Consider the following 7409-nt stretch of genomic DNA (forward strand, 5'->3'; position numbering starts at 1 on the left):
ACCCCATATCATGCCAATTATGTGTGTCAGTTATTACCTCTCTACCTCCAAAATTCCGTGAAGTATCGCGTCGTCAAATGTTAACAGACTTTTAGGTCACGCTGTATATAAATAGCTTCTACGGAAGCCAACATTTTACAGTCTATAACACGCTTCATTAATCAATGTGCGAGTTTTACTCAGAATTCTGTCTTTATCAATAATAACACAACGTTACTGGGGTGATAAATAAATAGATGATTCCCTCCATTTTATCATTCCGCAGCATTATCATTGATGGCAAGGATAACAAAAGGGAAGGTTGAGCCAGGAGCGCTATTGAATTTGCTACTACATTCCATCTAGAATCCAGCTGCATCGGTTCAAAAAAGAGACGTTTACATGCTTCTGCTTTATAGTTTCTACAAGTTCTGTCTTTCAGGACAGATGATGAAGATTAATAAGGGAGGAAGGGAGTGTGGCTACTTCAGTGGTTTAGCAATAAATGAAAACTGGAATCAAACCGTTTTGCTAAAAAGTACACACGGAATATCTAAATTAAACTACGTAGTTTCATCCCATTGCACAACTACTTAAGCTACTTATATATATACTAAAATTGGAACGATACAGAGAAGATTAGCATGGCCCCTGCGCAAGGATGACACGCACAATCGTGAAGCGTTCCACATTTTTTGCCTTAGCTTTTCAGCTGGGCTTGCCTGTTTGTTTTCGAGGCATTCCCATTTCTTATTTCACTAAATATGTAGATTGTAATTTAATATGTTTACCTTGGGGTTTGCCTCTGGTAGTTCAGTGTCACTTGATGTACGCTAGAGTTTTGGAGAGTACGTTTACTTCACTGTAAATTGCATTGTACAACTGGATTTGTAGTAGATGTATAGTTGGTTTGGAATTTTGTAACTTGTACGTAGATATTATCAAAGAACCTCTCAGTTAGGTGTATCACGGAGCTTATAGTTCGTAAGTTGCAAGTTTGTGGATTTGGTTTAGGAATGTATTTGTAAAATTTCACTTGTAAATAATATTTTTTTTCAAATTTAAGGATCAAGGCGAATTATTTCCGAATCTTCAACCTAAGCGATGTCCTTGGCCTCAGTAGGTCGTAGTTCCTTCCACCTTCCTGGTTTATTGTCCACTAGTTGGCCCTACTGATATTTACGTATGTTTTGGTCGGCGGAGATCCTCGTAATTTCAGTTAATGTTTCTGAGTGTGTAGTGGTTTCTGATGTTGTGTAGTTGCTCTTACCTTCCCCCCTTACTGTGTTTAGTGCTTTGTTTTGTGTAACCAATGTAGTGAAGGTTACAATATATATATAAAAGTCTTCGAAAGAAGCCAACGCTACTTTGACGACAAAGGAGTGAATCTCGAAGGAGTTGGACTAGACTTTCTTCCGTTACGAAAAATATCGCGATTCAACCCCAAGCCAAAACCCAGAATAGAACCAGAATGTTGTTATTTTCCTTTTCGTTTTCCCGGCATTGTCCCAATTACTTGGAGGCGGCACTAGATGTGCATCAAGCCCAGATTTACTGAGGAATGTCTTTTCCGATGGCATCACTTTGTAGAGGGTTATATTCAGCATTGCGTGTTTCTGTGGCGTTTGTATATTTTGTTGTATTTAAACGATTATTTATATTGAGACGGACACAAGCTACAGCCTCGAGCAAGAGGAATACGGTAACCTGTCGGGGCTAAACCCCAGCCTGACCAAAAACGGATCCCGCGAACGTTTCGATTGAAGGCCACTAAGCCGACTATTGGGCCCAGAAGTTGGACATACAAATTTCAACATTACTAAGGTACTTCTCAGAGTACTTGCTGGCGCAGTGGTTCGAAACCTGGTGACTGAGGATGGGACTTTCCAGAGGCACTTTGTCAGAAATAATAATAATAATAATAATGCTATTTGTTTTAGGTCCTGACCTTCAGAAACCACCGTACTGATCCGGGATCGAACCCATCAGCTTGAGCTCAGAAATCTAGCGCTCTATGGTCTGAGCTACTCAGCCTGGCTTGATAGAAAATGCATCCTACCTTAATATCACAGCCAAATTCTAATTTTAGTTTGATAGCTTTTACGTCGCACTGACACAGACAGGTCTTATGGCGACGATGGGACAGGAAAGGCCTAGGAATTGCAAGGAAGCGGCCGTGGCCTTAATTAAGGTACAGCCCCAGCATTTGCCTGGTGTGAAAATGGAAAACCACGGAAAACCATCTTCAGGGCAGCCGACAGTGGGATTAGAACCCACTATCTTCTGGATGTAAGCTCACAGCCGCGCGCCTTTAACCGCACGGCCAACTCGCCCGGTCCACCTGTATTCATTGAATTCCACATTCAAACCATATTAATTTGATTCGCTCATACACGTTTCCACCTTGACAATTCTTCCAAACGGAAAGAGTCTACGTAGTTGCTATCATATTTCAAACTTATCTCCTTGCCATATTCTTGGATCAGTATTTCGTTCCTACTGTAAAAGATCAACTGAGATGTTGTTCGTTCTTTGAATATCTTGCCAGTTCGAAGAGTAGTTTTCTATTTATATTTACAGCTAATTTTATTGAATAGTCCATTGATGTAACACACACATTCATAAACGGAGACTGCTCATGAGTTCTATATTAGTAATCAAAAAACTTCATTTGGTTTATCAAAGCGATAAGTTCGTTCATAAATACTCTAAGACGGAATACTGAAATCCATAATAGTTAACCTTGATGCTTTCACGGCCCATAAGTTACTTATAGACATGATATGGGCTTTTTAGCTTATGCCGTGTCAAGGAAAGAAGGTGAAACTCTTCATGTTTCGCGAGGAAAACTTCTGTCCGCCTCCGTAGGGGTGTGGTTAGCGTGACCAGCTGCCGCCCCCGGAGGCCCGGGTTCGATTCCCGGCTCTGCCAATTGAAAAGTGGTACGAGGATAGGAACGGGGTCCACTCAGCCTCGGCAGGTCAACTGAGTAGAGTAGGATACGATTCCCACCTCAGCCATCCTCGAAGTAGTTTTCCGTGCTTTCCCACTTCTCCTCCAGGCAAATGCCGGGATGGTTCCGAACTTAATGCCACGGCCGCTTCCTTCCCTCTCCCTTCCAATCTTCCCATCCCCCCACAAGGACCCTATTCAGCAGAGCAGGTGAAGCCGCCTGGGCGAGGTACTGGTCATACTTCCCAGTTGTATCCCCCGACTCAAAGTCTCACGCTCTAGGACACTGCCCTTGAGGCGGTAGAGGTGGGATCCCTCGCAGAGTCCAAGGGAAAACCAACCCTGGAGGGTAGACAGATTAAAAAGAAGAGGAGGAAGACTTCTACAGTAATGAGGGTTTGAATTTAAGAACGCTTTGCCGTTAGAGCTGTAACAGAGAGAACATCAGACGGATCGTCCCTTCTCACGCACACGCGGTGTGATAGAGAACGACTTAACTGGAGCTTAATGTTGTCGTCAAATCCCGCTTGGAATACTAGTGCTGTGCCAGCGTACAACGAGCCACCTGGTGAAGAATGAGCGTACCACTACAGCTCGAACGGTATAGCATTCCTAAATTCAAATCCTCATTATTATAGAAGTCTTCCTTATGAACAATCGAGATTTTCTACTGAAAATAGTTTCACCTTGTTTTCTTGACACGGCATAAACCAAAAAGCCCATATCAAGCCATAACAGTATTAAGCTGGTGTAAGTACATAGCGATATAGATGTTGTACTGTAATCTCAATTAAACACGATTAGTTCAGTAATAATTCCCGAAGAAGAGGCTTAGTATTAAAAATCGTAGACTTTCTGCCTTAAATTAATTTAAAGCTCAGTCTATCCCCAAATTACACGGGCTGGGTTTTTGAGTTGAAAAAATAATTGCCTATGGAAGATTAAATGTGAGGATGAACAAAATAAATGCGAATTAAAATATTACCGAACAAATATATGTTATGACTATAACTCTTTCCAAGCACACAAAATCCCTTGCTGGTACTTAAAGAGGACTTAGCCTACGTATCATTTTCGGATTCGGGATCAATATTGAGTTAGCGATTCATAGCACCCACTCTGGAGGATCTGGGAAAGCATAGTGGCAATTAATATACTGGCGATCAGACATGACACTTTATTAAAACACAAAGTAGTAAAGAGCTGATGTATTTTGAGTAGAACGACATACCAATTCACTCATTTGAATTAATTAAAACCAGAAATCCTTTTCTTTCAAAGAAGAATTGGATAACAGTATTGGTATTTTGGAAACTATGTTACTATTTCTACTACTAAACCTTACATGGATCCTAATCTGTATCTCGCTCAATAAGTAATTTTTCTTCTGTTTCCAGAATAAATCCACAACTGCCAACATGACTAACACTAAGAATTATGTTAATTTTCATTGGGAAGTTAAAGACACTTACTGAGGTCATTTCGGAATAGATAAAATATTAACAGAGTTGCATACACTTCAAAATTTGTTTGTAAAATATCTGGTGTCTTTTGACGAAGGAATGTGATTTTAATGTGCGGTTCATTCATATACTAAAGGCAAGGCCATGTCGCTGCAACTACATTTGTCTCTGCTGTCTGAGCCTCTCAGGTCATCATATTTTTTTAGATATTCATTCTGTACATCCAGGAATTTAGACACTTCTTCTTCAGCCTTCACCTTCCCCAGAACTTTTCCTTCCAACATAGTCGAGAGGAATTTGTTATGGCGAAGTGTGTGGTCAAGGAATTTTATTTTCCTGTTTTCTATAGTCGTAATCAACTCTCTTGCTTCATCTACTTCCTTAAGGACCCTTTCATTTGACTTTTACTTTCTCCAGTTTATTTTCAGCACAATTCTATCGTTTCCAGGCATATTAATGTATATCCTTTTTTTGCTAAGGCTCATGTTTCGCAGACATATAAAAAAACACTCCACACAAATATGTTGACAGATTCCTTCTTTGGACAAAAAAAAAAAAAGCTGCGATCTATAACAAAATACCCTGCAACTCCTCACGGAAACTTAATGATACGGAGAAATATTCTATCAAGGCTAGCAAAACAGCCGATGTCCACCACAGTTTCGTTACAATGTTTTAGGTAATGGCACTTCAGTAGACAGCTGCACTACTGTCTAGAAGATTTCAATTCTCCTCCTACTCTTCAGAGGTAAATTAAAATTATAAACAGTTCTTCATGTCATTTAGTAAATTATTATAACCTTAAAAAGGAAAACATTTTTGAGGATATAAAGTTGTGCTCCATTCTCGAAGGACATGGGTTCTATTCCCAATTAAGCAGTCGAAGAATTTAGAATCCTGGAAGCACTGACGTATTTAATGCGAAGGCGGTTGATACACGTATCAATGCTAACGAAAGGCATTTTGAACATTTCATGTACGAAAGAATTTCCTGCGGGACTAAATTTTGGCACCTCGGCGTCTCCGAAAACCGTTGAAGTATTTAGTGGTACGTAAAGCAAATAAAAATATTAATTTATTACGAGAGAGTTTCCTGTGGTATGCTGGTACTTTCTGTTGCTGGTTTTTTTACGTGATTAATGCACTATGTAGAGTTTTAGAAAATGTGATTAATCATGAGAAAAGAAGCGTTTCCGTACCCATGTTTATATAACATATTTTCTACTTTTACGCGTGGGGAATGTGTTCTGAAAGTTTGGCCATATCTTATTCTCACACCCTGTAGAAGGAACATTTTAAGAAGAGTTGTATATAAAAAGTTTCTGTATTTTCCCCCTCTTTTTTTATTTTGGCACTCGGGTCGATACCCAATCAGTCAGCTAATTATCTACGTTTGTATTTTCATGTCCGCACATATCGCTTAAACTGGCGTTCGTCGAGCCTGTACTATAGTGGTCTGACGAGAGGTCGCGTGCATGTTGGGTAAGGGGTGCATGCTGCTTATGCCCCAATCTCAAGTCTCAACATCGGTTCCGTGCGTGGTGATTCTTGTGAACTAAGATGCTGCTGTGAAGTTTCAAATTTGTAGTGCAACTGCGCTTTAGTTAAACATTTACTGTAAGTACTGAATAATGCACAGTTTAATAATCAACACGCATCTCTTACAAAGAGCCAGTGTTGCCAACTTGGCGGATTTTCCGCTAAATTTGGCGGAATTAGAAGACTGTCGGCGGAGAAATATATAATTTAGTGGACAGCGGAATTTTTGGCGGAATTCTAGATTTATTATAGAGGAATTTAGTGTTTTATACATTTCACGTTAAACAATTTTTACTCCAGTCTGTCTATGAGATATTCCATATTCCTTATCATGAGCCAGTAGTCACATGAGGAAAACATGTTAGGCCCCTATTTGGATTTGATGTTATGAGATCATGGTATCATAAATTTGTAATGCGTGGGGAAAGGGTACTTATCCCTTAGTTAGCGAATGACGACAGATAATGAAACTGGGGGAGAGTAACTTTTATATTTATGCTATGAAGGAAGACCGTTTAATGAACTGGCCTGTTCTGTGTGTGACCCTTGAGGTAGGGGATTCACCTAGTTTGAACCCGGCACTAAAACGCCTACAAGTTTTAGCTCGCCGATTCGCGGGCAGGGGGTTAATCCCAGTGAAACTCACAGATCAGGTGAGTGCAGACATTTACATTATTATTATTATTATTATTATTATTATTATTATTATTATTATTATTATTATTATTATTATTATTATTATTATTATTATTATTGCTCATTTTGTTGCTCATTACTTGAGATCGGATTTCTTGGCGGAATTTTAGCGGATTTTTGGTAGTATTTAGCGGATCTTGAAAATATAAGTTGGCAACACTGCAAAGAGCTCGCACCGTTTATGGCGTCTAATGCTAGTAGCTTATTGTAGTATAATTTACTCGTGCCGAACCTACAAGCTACCGCGATTTCTTGTCAGACACAGATAGTACCTGCGTGAAAACGCTAAGTTGAAGAAGAATAAGAAGAAGAATATATGCACATACGCATGCAAGAGGACGAAAGTCATTGGAAATAACCTTTTAACATATTATTAAAATCTCAATGTACGACAACATACACAACCATATCGAAGACCCAATATGAACTAGAAACCGTGTATAGGTTCAGTTATAAGACCAGCGCCTTAGTAGTTTAGTTACCCCAGCCGGCAAACCCTTTCTAATTTCAAAAACATAAGTCAGCATCTGAGAAGAATGTTCGTTCGCTCTCGGGCATCGTCAAGTGCCTGCCAACTAATCCAGTCGATGCGTCGAAAGTGTTTCCACAGAGAACCAATTCTACGTTTAAAATGACTCCCTGTGTGCTCCGTTCTAATTTTTTTACAAGTAGTTTTACGTCAACTCGACACAGATAGCTCTTATGGCAACGATGATATAGCAAAGGGCTAGGAGTGGGAAGGAAGCGGCCGTGTCCTTAAATAAGGTAGAGCCCCAGCAT

General features: G+C 39.8%; 1 non-coding gene across 1 annotated transcript; it reads left to right on the forward strand.

Moving 5' to 3' along the window:
• Positions 1-572: 572 nt before the first annotated feature.
• LOC136872969 (U6 spliceosomal RNA) lies at positions 573-675 on the forward strand. Its single transcript, XR_010860122.2, has one exon. It is a non-coding gene; the product is annotated as a U6 spliceosomal RNA (small nuclear RNA).
• Positions 676-7409: the final 6734 nt, after the last annotated feature.

This window comes from Anabrus simplex, chromosome 4 (assembly GCF_040414725.1).
Source record: "Anabrus simplex isolate iqAnaSimp1 chromosome 4, ASM4041472v1, whole genome shotgun sequence".
Lineage (NCBI taxonomy): Eukaryota > Metazoa > Arthropoda > Insecta > Orthoptera > Tettigoniidae > Anabrus > Anabrus simplex.